Source organism: Papio anubis, chromosome 13 (genome assembly GCF_008728515.1).
Source record: "Papio anubis isolate 15944 chromosome 13, Panubis1.0, whole genome shotgun sequence".
Taxonomy (NCBI): domain Eukaryota; kingdom Metazoa; phylum Chordata; class Mammalia; order Primates; family Cercopithecidae; genus Papio; species Papio anubis.
The window spans coordinates 6,683,709-6,698,298 of record NC_044988.1 but is presented as its reverse complement, the minus strand read 5'-3'; positions in this window follow the sequence as shown (position 1 = coordinate 6,698,298).

Here is a 14,590-nt window from a genome sequence, read left to right as displayed (position 1 = left end):
AGCGTTTCGGCCGCGCAGGGGCCGCCGCCGCACGTAGGCAGCGTCCCCCGGCCCGGGACCCGCAGGAATGCCAGGGGGAAGACAGATCGCCGGAGGAGCAGGGGTCAGAAGTCAGTGTTTAAGCACTCACTGGCTTTCGGTGAAGCCGGAATGTGAGCAGCGAGTCGGGGTGGGGGGCCTTGGGGTTGCACACGCTTGCTCTAAGCACCGAGGCTCAGCCGAGTACATGCGCAACCCTCTGGATGCAGCGGAAAGTCGTATGGCTTAGGGCCGCACCCCGAACTTCACCGCACCCGCCGCTGCGCCATTTACAACCCCCCATCCCGTCACTGCTGTCACGAAGCAATCAAGAGTTAAAGGTTATCACAGTCTGTTCTTCGAAGGAAAGAATTGGAATCAAGGACTTTGGACGGGAGGAAGTTGGTAAATTGCCGCTTCCTCCCTCCTGTTCTTGTTTAACTTCTCACAAGAACATGTGGCAGCGCTGCAGGTTAACTCATCTTACATAACTTCGGGGTCATGTCAACTGTTCAGAAGAAAGAAAAACAAGTATTCCCTTCTTTAGAAGTTGTATTTAGAAATAGACTCTGTTGTTTAGGACAAGTTCACTTGTGTTGCCTGATCACTTGGCTCCCATTTCCATTTTTCTTTTTCTCTTTCTTTCTTTTTCTTTCTTTCCTTCTTTTTCTCTTTTTCTTTCCTCCTTCCTTCCTTTCTTTTCTTTCCCTCCCTCCCTTCTCTTCTCTCTCTCTCTCTGTCTTCCTTTTTCCTCTCTCTTCCTTTCTCTGTCTCCCAGGCTGCCCTGCCCTATCTTTTTCTCTTTTCACTTTTTCCTTCCGTTTCCTGGGTTCAAGCATTTCCCCTCCCTCAGCCTTCCGAGTAGCTGGGACTGCAGGTGCGCACCACCAGGCCCAGCTAATTTTTTGTATTTTAGTAGACACTGGGTTTCACCATGTTGGCCAGGATGGTCTCAATCTCCTGACTGCGTGATCCACCTGCCTCAGCCTCCCAAAGTGCTGGGATTACAGGTGTGAGCCACCACGCCCAGCCGGGCTCCCATTTTTCTGAATATGAACTTCAAAGTAGTTTGAGGAGCCCAACATAAGAGTAACTGGACAATTGTCTTCCTCTGAGAAAACAAAATGACACCAACATGAATCAAATGATGATTTGGTATTTCATTAAACACAACTCTTACAGCACCAGGAAGATAGCAGCCCATCTGTGCCAAGTGTATTTACTCGGTGGCAATAGGGATTTGGAGAATCTTGCATTGTGATTTGCTGGGGTCCACAAGCCACACATCGCGTGTCTGGCCACCCTGCGTGTCCAAAGGTGAACAAAGAAATGCACTAATAACCTAGAGACACAGGGACAAGGACAAGCCCAGTAACACCCATGTGGCCATCTGCTGGAATTGAAAGCCAGGTGTGGCAGGCTTCTACCCCACTCCAATCACGACGTCCTAATGAGGGCAACCAATTACCAATTACCGATTACCGCACCTCCCCACTGGCCTAGGGCCCTCATCCTCCCCAAACATCTCTGAGCAGAGTGGCAATTAAGAGCACCCTGCTCTGTGGTGGGGAGCCTGGGAGCTGCCAGGGGCCATATCCTCCTACCACAAGGGAAGCTGGATAGCAGAGGAGAGGGGGAGATGGGAGAAGAAAGACTGAGTTCCTAGAGTCCTGAGACGGCAAGTCCAGTGGCTCCCGAAGCTGGCTAGGCACAGGGAGTCCCTTTTCCTGACTTGTTCAGTTCAAGCCGGGTCTGTCACTTGCCTCCAGAAGAGTTTTGACAGAGGTGTTGGCACCTTCTCAATGCCCTGTCTCCATGGTTGACCCACTTCCCTGACAGTGCCTTGAGCTCCTCCCCTGATCTGGCTGGTCCAGGTCCTTGCTGGTGGGGGCCACATGCTGGGGTAGACCAGAAGCCCCTTCTTGCAAGCCCTACTTCAGACAGATGCCATGCGGCTGATGTCCAGAGAGAGGGTGGACTATGGACTCCCTCCTCACATTAAATCCATGGAAGGCCACATAAGGCTTAAGGGGTCTGTTCTCAGCCCATGACAACGTCTAAGACTGCACGAACAAAAATGAAGTAGTGCATGGACCAATGACGTGATAAGACCCCAGCGGAAAAATTTTCTCCAATATTCCTCTAGGAAAGAGTCCTAGCAGCAAGAACATTGTCACGAGATTGGCCAAGTGATCAACTGCCAGGAAAACAACAGTCCCTGTCTAGTCCCTTCCCGTGATGTGAAATGCGGTGTGAGCTGGAGCCCTTGCATGCTTCGCCCCCATCTGTGGGCGGTTCCCTCCTTCACTGGGCACTGAGGCCACAGGCTGCTTTGTTCTGCAGAGCCATGCCTGGCCTCTGGAGGAAGGGACGTCACCTACAGATCTGGACTCAGAGCTGGGCAGAACCCTGGGGTGATGCTTACTGAGCAGGATGCCCAGGTTTGTGACTGTATCTAGGAGAGGCCTTAAGGCACATAGGATCAGGGAAAGGATGGCTGATTGAGTCAAGGTTGGCCTGGGTGGCTGCTTTGTTTTTGGGTCCAGGACAGCAGCCCTCTCTTCTCCTGAAGAGATCTCCCTCCTCCAATCATAGTACCCCACCACCCTGGCCACAGGGAGGCCATATGATCTGAGCTAGGCCTATCAGAGGCCTCTCCTGGGAGTTTCTGAGTTGGAAGTGAGTGAAGAGTGTGCCCCCTCTTTCCTGCTGGGGGGCCATGCAGCTGGGAGCTGCCATCAGGTAGAGCTGGTCTACTGGGACAGGCCCAAAGGATGGAGCCACATACCAGAGACTACAGGCACATGGTGGGGAGTGGAGTGTCCTGGCAGCCCTGTGACCCCGGCTCCCCTGTCTTTACACAGTTTGGGGCTGAGAGCCAGTGAAGTTTCCTGTTGTCTAAGCTACTTTGGTTGACTTTCTGCCATCAAAATACAGTCTTCATGCACCCAGCAGTTCAGACGGCACTCAACTGCTAAGAGTCAAAGTTCAACAAAATGCAGAATTTTAGTTGTTTACCTTTTTAGTTACGTGGACTCAAAAACAAGCATCACCATAACTTTCCACTATGTGTGACAATGTAAGAGTCATATCTTTGTGGCTCCAAAAATGTTTAATAAAAGCAATCGGTATATTCAATATTTAGCTCATAAGAGCTAAGCACTGTAAAATATGTCTGACATCTTCAACAGCAAACTAGAATAAAGGTAAAATTAAAATAGGGTAGAAGAGTGTTCATGAACCAATCTCACATGAAACCCTACTCCTAAAAAAAGGCAACTTCCAAATAGGTGTCTTGACTTCACCCAGTGGCTTTAAAATAGTTATTAATTGTGGACGCATTAAGAAGCCAAAACTCATTGTTATTTCTGAAGCACATTATTTTGAAATTCTGTTTAAATCTTCCATATTTGTATGATGAAAGTTATGTCACAAAGTTAATCATTCCCAGGATGCTTGCAGTAGGGGTAATGAAAAACTTCTTGTGCAAGCGGCCATTAATCAGCAGTGTAACATTGCATAACGTGCTCCAAAGCACGTGTCGTGGGATCAGAGTACACGGCTGCATCATGCAGGCCAGTGTCTGTGCCTCCTGCTGACCTTTTCCAGTGCAGAACTCAAACCATGTGATGCATGCTTCTTGCCAAGTCACTTATTGCCAATGATGAAGTTGGATGATATGGAGAAACATAAATTTCTTTCTTACTTTTTTTTTTTTTTGGAGTTCTAAAAGGAAGACTCTTTGAAGTCTCTGGCTTCTGGCACAGTGTTGTTGCTGGCTTGGTTGTGTTACTCTTGATCTTTATTAAAAACTCTCCATTAAAACTGAAATAAAATATTTTGCTCATGTGGTTCCTGGCGTTTGCATTAGAAACAATAGGCACACCCCCCACAAGAAGAGTATTTTATATGTGAGCAACGCAAAAAGTCAAAGATGCTAGAAGCCAAAGATATACGGATATCAAATCCCAATCCGTCATGTTTGATGTTCTTGAGCAATAATGTTAGCAAGAAACTATTACTTAATCTTGCTGGTATTATCCAAAGAGAACACTTGCGAAATACTTAAGACAAACATGCTGTAATTATTACATGAATAAAGAGCTTGTGTAGCATAAACTGTTTTTGTAACATCGACACAAATTCTGTTGGAGCAGGCTAATAATTAGCCGTGGTAACAACAATGGCCACTGTGTTTGAGAAGCTCTGAGAGGTAACAGTGCTGCCAGAGGTGAGATGACTCACGTGTGTCTTCTACCCTCCAAGTGGCCTTCCTGTAGAGGGACTGTTTTCAATGACATCTTAACCTAGAAAGTCTTCTGAAATTTCACCAACGGCTAATTATACATTCTAGTACCAACTAGAATATATCTAGTTCCCTAACATATATTGGAAATTAAATTTCATCTTATCTTCATTTTACTTTTTTTTTTTTTTTTTTTAAGGAAAGGACTCTTGCATTTGATTACTAGCAAACTCTTACTGTACATGAAATCCTGTTCAAGGTCTGAAAGCTCAAATTAATAAATGATTTTGTCATCATAGTCTAAATGTTCAGCAGTGGAACATGAATTTAACAGTGTGGAAGAAAAGTTGTCCTAAAACATAAGACACCTATATATGCTGGAATTTCAATACTTTTTATTTTTACTACTTGAAGGCTGCATTTATGCATTGCTTTGCTTTGGTTTATGGCTGTTAGTTTAGCAACTAAGGACTGAATGAACACAGATCCCTCACAGATCATCCAACCTCATGACCAGGCAAGGGGAGCCTCAGCTGGAGCAGCCTATTTCTGTTTCCTGGGTCTAGACTCAGAGCACACATTTAAAAGACAATACAGCAGTAAATCCTCTCCTACCTTGACTACAACTAAACCTGACATTTGGGAAGTGAGGTATAGTCAACGGTTTGGGCTTTAATAATAATTCAATAAATATCAGTTTTGATGTACCAGAAGTCAGAAAGCTACCTTGTACACTTTGTCAATAACAGCCCATGGTATACATGTTTGCATTAGAATCAGCTGGGGATAGGGAAGGCATATCAGTGGGAACAGTGCAGTGAGAACCTCCAAAAAATCTGCTCCTCCATATAAACAATGAGAACATCAATAAAGATTGTAGAAAAAAAAAATTGTCAAAACTTTTTAAGAACCCCAGAAATTAGCCAAAAGCTTGCAACAATCTGAGAAGCATTTATTCAAGAAAAGTGGCTGAATCTCAATAAGAACAAGCTTTGTGGCATTTTATTTGTTTTGTTGTTGTTGTTTGAGGCAGAGTTTTGCTTTTGTTGCCCAGGCTGGAGTACAATGGCATGATCTCGGCTCACTGCAACCTCTGCCTCCTGGGTTCAAGCAATTCTCCTGTCTCAGCCTCCTGAGTAGCTGGGATTACAGGCGCCCGCCACTACACCCAGCTAGTGTTTGGTATTTTTAGTAGAAATGGGGTTTCACCATGTTGGCCAAGCTGGTCTTGAACTCCTGACCTCCTGCCAAAGGTGATCCGTCTGCCTCGGCCTCCCAAAGTACTGGGATTACACAGCACCCAGCTGCTTTGTGGAATTTTAACTTGCCCTATTCCACTTCCTCTTCCCAGAGCCACACACACCTTGAAAACTAATAGTCTCACACTCATGGCAGCCATGAAAACCAGCAGCCACCATAGGAGAATGAATGTCTTTGTAGCATGCCCAAAGCCCTGTTCCTAGAAACTTGTCATTATCTGATATGTCCAGCATTTCTCTGGTGTTTTAATAATGGGGAAAACCCCCACTCACAGGGCTTGTCTTTATTTGCCCTAACTTAGGACCTCATTCATTGTAGAGAGCTTTTTCCTGCAGGGTGTTTAAGGAAAAAAAAAAAAATCAGTGATGATTGTTCAGCATCAAAGCTGCCTGAGTTGAGGCAAGTAAGAAGCTGACCAAAAAACATAAAAACAGAAACTGGGGAATGAGATGTCCATAGAGGGCTATGAAAAGCTCTGACATATTCCTAGAAATCTAGAAGGCCATGTGCATGTGAGGGCTGTATGCAAGCTCAGGGAAGACTTGAGAAGGCCCTAGCTCTCACCTCTGGCTGACCTTAAGGCTCTACACAAGAGGAAGTGAAGGCTAAGGCAGAGTTGCCAATTGCTTGTCAATGTATTGAAGGTATGCCTCAACATACAGAGCCCTTCAGCAAGAGCTGGAGATTTACTGGTTCAAGGCATTTAAGGAAATCTGAGTCCAATCAAGAGCTGAACACTAAAATAACCAAGCAGAGACTTCAGTAACCACACACAACAAAACACACAGAATTAGCTCAGGAAAGTCAATACACAAATAGCAACAATAATAAACAACTGTGAACCTAGGATGGGACAGAGGATGATCTGACTTCCAGAGTTGCCATATTATATTATTTAAAATGTTCATTACTCAATAAAACATTGTAAGACATATACAGAAACAAGAAAGTCTGACTCATACAAGGAAATGAAACATTCAATGGAAACTGTTCCTGAGAAAAGCTCAGATGTTAAATGTATTCGAAAACATTTAAAATCAGCTATTTTAAATATATTCAGAGAACTAAAGAAAAGTATAAGAATGATGCCTCACCAACATGGAATATCAATAAAGACAAAACATTTTAAAGAGGACCAAAGAATAATTCTAAAATCTAAATGACAATAACTGTAATGAAAAACCCACTAGATGGTCTCAAAAGCAGATTTGAGATGGCAGAGGAAAGAAGGAGTAAACTCAAAAGCTTATCAATAGAAATTACTAAATCTGAAGAGTAGAGAGAAATAAGATTAAAGGAAAATAATCAAAGGTCTTGTTCAAAGGTCAAGAGACCTATGGGATGCCATCAAGTACACCAGCATATGCCTAATGGGAGTTCCAGAGAGAAAGGAAAGAGAGAAAGGGGTAGAAAAAGTATTTGAGAAGATAATGGCCAAAAAGTTCCCAAATGTGACAAAGACGTGAGTCTACATATCCAAGAGCCCAACAAAACAGAATCAACTCAAAGAGATCCACACTGAGACATATTATGCTCAAATTGTCAAAAGACAAAGACAAAAAGAGAATCCTGAAAGCATCAAGAGAAGTGACTCATCATACACAAGGGATTCACAATAAAATTAAGATAGCTCTTCATCAGAAATCATGCAGGCCAAAATGCAGTGGCATGACATATTGAAAGTGCTGAAGGAAAAAGGCTGTTAACCAAGAGCCCTATGACTAACAAAATCATCCTTCAAAAATGAAAGAAAAATTGAGACATTTCAAGATAAAAAAAATTGAGAATTTGTCCCTAGCAGACCTGCCCAACGGGAAATACTAAAGGGAGTGCTTCAGGTTGAAACGAAAAGATACTAGAAAGTTACTCAAATCCACAGTTTTTAAAAAAAGAGTGTTGGTAAAGATAACTATATAAGAGACCCTGTAAGTGTATTTTTCATTTGTAACTTTCATTTCATTTGTAACTTCTTTTTCTCCAATTAAAAGACAACTTCATAAAGCAATAATTAAACTGTTCTGAAGTTACAGTGCATAAAGATTTAATTTGTATGAAAATAAAAGCACAGAGGATGGGGGAAGATACAATGCTACATAGGAACAAAGAATTTGTATACTGTTGGAATTAAGTTAGTATTACTCCATAATAGATTGTATAAGTCAAGACGGTAATTGTAACTTCTACCATAACCCCTACGCTGCTCATCATGTTTACATTTGAAGACTAGTTTATCCCCAGGGGAAGCTCAAAACAATTTTAAACGTTAGGTATGTCATGTTTTTCAGGACAGTCAACATATATCTTCATATCTACACATGCAAGCATTTTTAATACACATGAAGCACATGTGGGCGTACGTAAACTGCAAGTCTAGGGAAGTAAAGCAAGCACCGAGGGCTTGGAGTTTTGAGGTTACCGAGCCATTCTGAGCCTGGACTAATGAGATCACACCATAATTGAACTCAGAAGTACCAGTGCCATGGATGGTCTAGGATAAACACTCTCTCTGAGTCCTCTCAGAAGAGTGGTTTAGCAATCTCGACTCACACCATGCCTTCCCACAAAGACCAGAGGAAAACAAAGGAGCTTTTCAGTGTTATTTGCATGCCAATACTGGTGTTAGGTAAGCATACGACAGAGCCACCCGTAGGTATTAAGAACCAATATTCCAATCACATCTTCCAATAATTAGAGCTTCCTTCCACCAAGATAGATGTGAGCTGTCATTTCCTATTTCTTATGGCATGTGACACATTTCTCGTACTTACATTTTTAAAGAACTCAAATTACAGTCACTCTTATACAAGTTCTAGGCATCATAAAAAGCATGTTTCAGGAAAGCGTTAATAGACAACTCAAAAGAACTGTTACCCAATGCAGCCGAGGCTATTAGGAGCTCGAACTTCTCTCTCTTGCCAAACAGTTCTTCACTTTCTGTAAACTGCACAAAGGTTTCATTCAACACAGTTTGGAGGCTGAAAGTGAACGTGACTCAGACTATTTTTGGAAAGGTCAAGAAAGTACACTTGCCAATTTTCAAATTTCTCTGAAACCTTTTCCTGCAAACATCACCAGTAAAGTTACGTAATCCCCGAGCTGCAACTTGATGATGTGGTGATTTTACTATTTCTCTCGGAAGGTTCAGGTACACACTGTGCAGTACGTTCATGGGAGACTTTGTTCAGACGGCATTTTACATGTCAGTCTGTTTAAATGCTTTAGGGGACCAAAACATCTAAAGCTACCTTGGCAGCAAGATGGGAGAATGAACTGAAGCCTAGGAAGGAAACCTGGCCTACCCTTGGCCTGACCACAGCCCACCGAAGGGCTAGACTCCTCCAGTATCTCCCGAGGTGGGGAGCAGGTGGGCCACTCCATGAAAACCGACCAGATGAGAAAATGGGCAGCTTTGCTCAGGGCAATCTTCCCTCCCTGGCCCCCAAAATTGGTACTACAAACATGGCACTCAAACATGAGAATGATTTCTTACAATGTTAGATGAACTAAAACTCCTTACACTGTAGATTACCTCAAGGGCCAACATAGTTAACCAGACACACCTCAGGCAGATACCTGTTTTCTCTGTCTCTCAAGACCCAACTCACTAGCGACCAGTATTTGTAAGGAGACCCATCTTTCTCATCTGCTAAGTCCGTGCCAGTGTTAGAGGACTGCACCCATGAGAGTCTGCGCCAGTGTTGGGGGCCTGCAGTTTGCTTTCACTTCACAAAAACCGTCTAAGTTGGAAGAACTGTCCTCTGGTGCCTCTAAACTTCCCGCAGCAATGGCCCTGCCCATGCCTGCCCACTTTCTGCTCTAACACTCCAGAGGCAGGGGGCAGCTTTTGGACCTAGGAGGGTGTAAGTAACTTCCTCGCATAGACTTTAGTCCACCTCTCTTGTCTCTGGACAAATGCAGAGCAATGAGCAGAAGTGGGGAGGTGGGGAGGAGCCCTGCATGGCTTCCCCTCGCCCTGGAAGCCTCTGAAGATCTGTTTTAAACTGCAGTTCTATTGGAGGCAGCTACCATGTTTCCCTAGACTTCTCTTTTCCTGAGTGAAGGTTCATGTACATGCCCCCAAACCAGCCATGGTTGTGAGACCTACCTTCCCGTCTTCTGAAATATGAAACAAATAAAACACACCACCACATAAAGCACCTTTATACATATCACATCCAATGTGACTGGGTCTTCATAACCATCCTGAACGACTACTGGATTCTTTTACAAATGAAGAAATGGGCTTGGGGAGATGAGGCGTTTTGTCCATGGTCTCATCGCTGGCTTCAGTGGAGCTGAAACTTAGCCAAAGAGCTCCCATGTGCTTTACGGGAAAGTACAGAGTGACTCTATGACCACTAGAAATTGCAATGCTGAGTGCTGAATACAACACTCCAGATGAGCCTGACCAGGGCCAAATAGAGCAACAAACCTGGCGCCCTTCCCGAAAGATGTCTGGGGTATTCTTGACCCACGGGGAGCACATCTTGCCTCCCCTTTTTTTTTATTATTATTATTTTTTAGAGACAGTCTTGCTCTGTTGCCCGGACTAGAGTGCGGTGGTGTGATCTCGGCTCACTGCAAGCTCCGCCTCCTAGGTTCATGCCATTCTCCTGCCTCAGCCTACCGAGTAGCTGGGACTACCGGCGCCTGCCACCACGCCTGGCTTAATTTTTGTATTTTTAGTAGAGGCGGGTTTCACCGTGTTAGCCAGGATGGTCTCGATCTCCTGACCTCGTGATCCGCCCACCTTGGCCTCCCAAAGTGCTGGGATGACAGGCCCTCTTGCCCCCTTTTTGACAAGCGTTGCTATCAAGCCATGAGTCCTCACACTTAGACTCCAGTAGCTGGTTTTAGGGGGAACTGAGATGTGAAGACATACACCAATCACTACTAGCATCTTGACAGATCCATGCCTCATTCATATCTACCAAGACTGGCTCCGTGCCCTTGATGGTACAGTCATTAAACACCGGAACGAACCCAGAACGCCAAGCATGAATCCTGCTGCCTCAGTGTCCTAAACTATAAATCAGCAAACCCATTTCATAAGGTTCTGCTATTAGGTGTAAAAATGCACAGTGTCTGATAGAGGAGGCGCTGAGTGGGCGTTGGCTCTAATTGTTACATTACTTGCCTGTGTCATCAGATCAGCTGATAAGCACACTTTTGGTATTTTTCCAAGTAATGAGAAAATTGTTGACCAAATCAGGGCAAAGGACACTACTCCCTCTAGGTTGACAAAAACACACATATCAGCAGCCTTCTGTTACGTTGTTTGGCTGTTTTCAAGCTCAACAGTGACAAAAGGGCCAGGAGACCTGGGTGTAATTCCTGACTTCAGCATGTACCTGCCGTGGGGCTGCGGGTAAGTGATCCCTCCATGGTTTATGGGTCTCTTTGTGCCACAGGAATAACCAAAGTGCCTATCCTTTCGTGGAGGTAGTGTCTGGAAAGCACCTGGTAGATATTAATGGCTTCATAAATGTTACTCAGTATTACCGTAACACCCAGCTCTTATTCGCTCATCTTATTTAAAGGGTATTTTCAGTGATCTTGTCAAAATGTTTTCTTAAATCAAAACACCACAGTACTGTTTCTATATTAGGCCTTTAAAAAAGAACTTACATGTTGGTTCCTAGGAGCTCACTTTGGGGCCCCCGAGGGAACTGCCAGCTCCTGGAGGAGGGCCCATCTCATGTCTTGCAACACGGGCGCGTCTCCAGGGCTGCTGCCGAACCACACGGGTGCATGTCTTGGTCTGTCCTTGACATCCTTTATTTTCCCCACCAGGTCCCCAGATATCTCATGCTGCCCTGAGAATTATTTTGGAAAACAAATAGTGTACACTAAATAGCTTATTAGGTGCTAACGCTCTAAGGGGTAGCTGAATTTTTGGAGGTCCCAAAGAAGACTGAAAATTCAAAGGCAAGCATTTGAAACAGTGATTTTTTGGAGCCTGAGACACATATACAATTGAACAGAGGATTCGACCACCTTCCACCTCCCAAAATACCCCAAAACACCATCTGTATCCTGCTTCATCTACGCAGAAAAGCACCTCTTACATTGTGTTACCAGAATATTAGCAACTAACTTTTTTTTTTTTTTTTTTTTTTTGAGACTGAGTCTGGCTCTGTCGCCCAGGCTGGAGTGCAGTGGCCGGATCTCAGCTCACTGCAAGCTCCGCCTCCCGGGTTTACGCCATTCTCCTGCCTCAGCCTCCCGAGATGCTGGGACCACAGGCGCCCGCCACTTCGCCCGGCTAGTTTTTTGTATTTTTTAGTAGAGATGGGGTTTCACCGTGTTAGCCAGGATAGTCTCGATCTCCTGACCTCATGATCCGCCCGTCTCGGCCTCCCAAAGTGCTGGGATTACAGGCTTGAGCCACCGCGCCCGGCCGCAACTAACTTTTAAATGTTGTATTTTTTTGTGAAACATGTATACAGTTAACATACTATGAGAAAATAACTTCTACTGCTATTCTGATAAAGTTCAATACATACTGACGTACGTGTTCGTTAATATTTTACTAGATCTTGCCGGGTGCGGTGGCTCAAGCCTGTAATCCCAGCACTTTGGGAGGCCGAGACGGGCGGATCACGAGGTCAGGAGATCGAGACCATCCTGGCTAACATGGTGAAACCCCGTCTCTACTAAAAAATACAAAAAACTAGCCGGGCGAGGTGGCGGGCGCCTGTAGTCCCAGCTACTCAGGAGGCTGAGGCAGGAGAATGGCATAAACCCGGGAGGCGGAGATTGCAGTGAGCTGAGATCCGGCCACTGCACTCCAGCCTGGGTGACAGAGCGAGACTCCGTCTCAAAAAAAAAAAAAAAAAAAAAAAAATTTTACTAGATCGGTAGACAAATAATGGCATGATTAATTATTTCTGAATGTCTGTGTGCCAGGATCTTTGGAGCCCAAATAAGAGCAAATGTAGGGCACATCACCAGAGGTAGCAGTTCAGGTCAAGTGAGGAAAAGGGCTGACGGCCGGCCAGTGGCACACCCATGTGCAGGTATACGCTTTTTCTAAGTGCTGATCCATGAATCCACACTCCACTACTTTGGCCTATTCACAAAGCACTCAGAAAGTGCTATCAGAAAAGTAACACTTTGTGACAAGCCAAGTTTTGATTGCTAGAACAACAAGGACAACAAACATGATTGACAGGAAAACCAAACCCATCATTATTAAGAACAAAGCAAACATGAAATGATCCTTTACATTACAGAAATCAATCTCAGAAAACCTCTTATTTTGGCCATTACTAGAGCTTTTCTCTTGCCTCAGAACTTTAGAAACTTGGAGACCTCTTTTCCTTTCCTTTCATAGACAAGTTAGAAATTAACCAGCTCTGAATAACTTCAAAACCAGTAGGCCTCATGCTCTGAGATAACGGGAAGTATTTTCTTTATTTTGCTTTCATCCTCTTACTTCTATCTGTGCTTGACCACTCATCCTCCTTTTTTGAGTCTTCTCTAACGTAGTCTGAACACACGGATACGTCTACTGCATTTTCAGCTGTGCGCACCAACAGGCGGTGTGCTGCAGAAAGAGGAGCAGCCCACGCAGGGGCCCCTCCCTAGGTAGCATGGCCCTACCCAGAGACCCGTAAGCCTGACTTGGGGGAGGATCAGGATTACTTAGCAGCAAGACTGATACTGAAACGAAAATCAAGAGAAAGGCAAACGCTGATTCAGAGAATTGGACAGACACTTTTCTCTGCCATAATACGTGAAGTCTGCAATACCTTAAGTCACTGCAGGACTTTGCTTTCAGATACATTCCAGCGACTTCATCAGAACTTGTTAGGAAATTAAACAGTGCTCGATCAGTGACAGTCGACTAGACTATGAATCCAAGTTAAGAGAAACGACTTCGCACACTCTGAATCATTTTTTCCTAATAACATAATTATTTCCTGCTCAAAGAGAAAGTGGTACTTAGCATGTCATGGAGAGGACAAACTGGCCCTGCAACCTTTAAAGGGCTATGAAAACCACCACCAGCATTTTAGGTGCAAATTATCATGCATAAAACGAACCGCTCAGCAAGTTTATCAGTACACAAGCATGCCTGCCGCCCAACACGACCACCACAGAGAGAGCCAAACGTGAATTTTAATAAGCCCTCTTTATAGTATGATGATCAGCTGAGCAATTGTCATAAATCCGCAGAGCCTCAGCACCTAAGGTGGTAAAGAAAACAGCACTCACCTTAGTGTCCAGACATTAGTGAAGATACTGCCTACCTTTGTCAGGACAGACATCAGCAGATGGCCAGTCCACATTTGCCTCCTAGAAGAATTTCAGAATTGAGGTTGAGTTCAAATTCCCAAGTTAAAAAATGTAAGTTTCAGAATTTAAAAAATGAAGCCTACATGCTTTCAAACAGCAATGAAGTCGTCATGATGAGGATGTAAATCCACAGTAAAATGGGTGTTTATCTGATATACGGAAATGTGAAAGGAGGACACCTTAAGGACACAGCTGGGCTGCACCACAGTGAAGCTTGCTGCAGTGTTCAGTGGGCAAGGGGCACTCCCAGGGACGTCGTCTCCAGCATGACCAGACTCAGACCTGGCGCCAACTAGGAAGGCAGTGTGGTTTGGTAAAATGAATGTAAAGTAGAGCTATCTCAAATTATTTAAGGGCAACAGAATGTTCTCCTTCCTTTTTCCACAGCGAATTCTCCAGTTTCCGATGTCCCACACACCTACCAATGCCTACTTCCCAGGTACAGCTACTCAGGCACGCAACCTGGAGGCCCCTCTGTTTACGGCTTATTAGCCTGGCCTGGGTAGGAAGGCAGGTGTTTGTTAGGACAAAGAGTTGTTTTAAGTTCACCTCTTTCCCTTACAGAAATTGGATGCAAATAGCTGAGGGTAAGGAAGCAGAGAACGGTCTCCACTTTAATCCATGACCCCAAGCCATTTTCATGCTCCAATCCTGGCTGCCCCACTTTCTTTCCTCCTTCGTGTGTAAACATCACCTTTCCTAGGCCTGGTGGCCAAACCACTTGCTGGGCGGAGGTCCTGCAAGTCCCACTTCACCAGGTCTCCT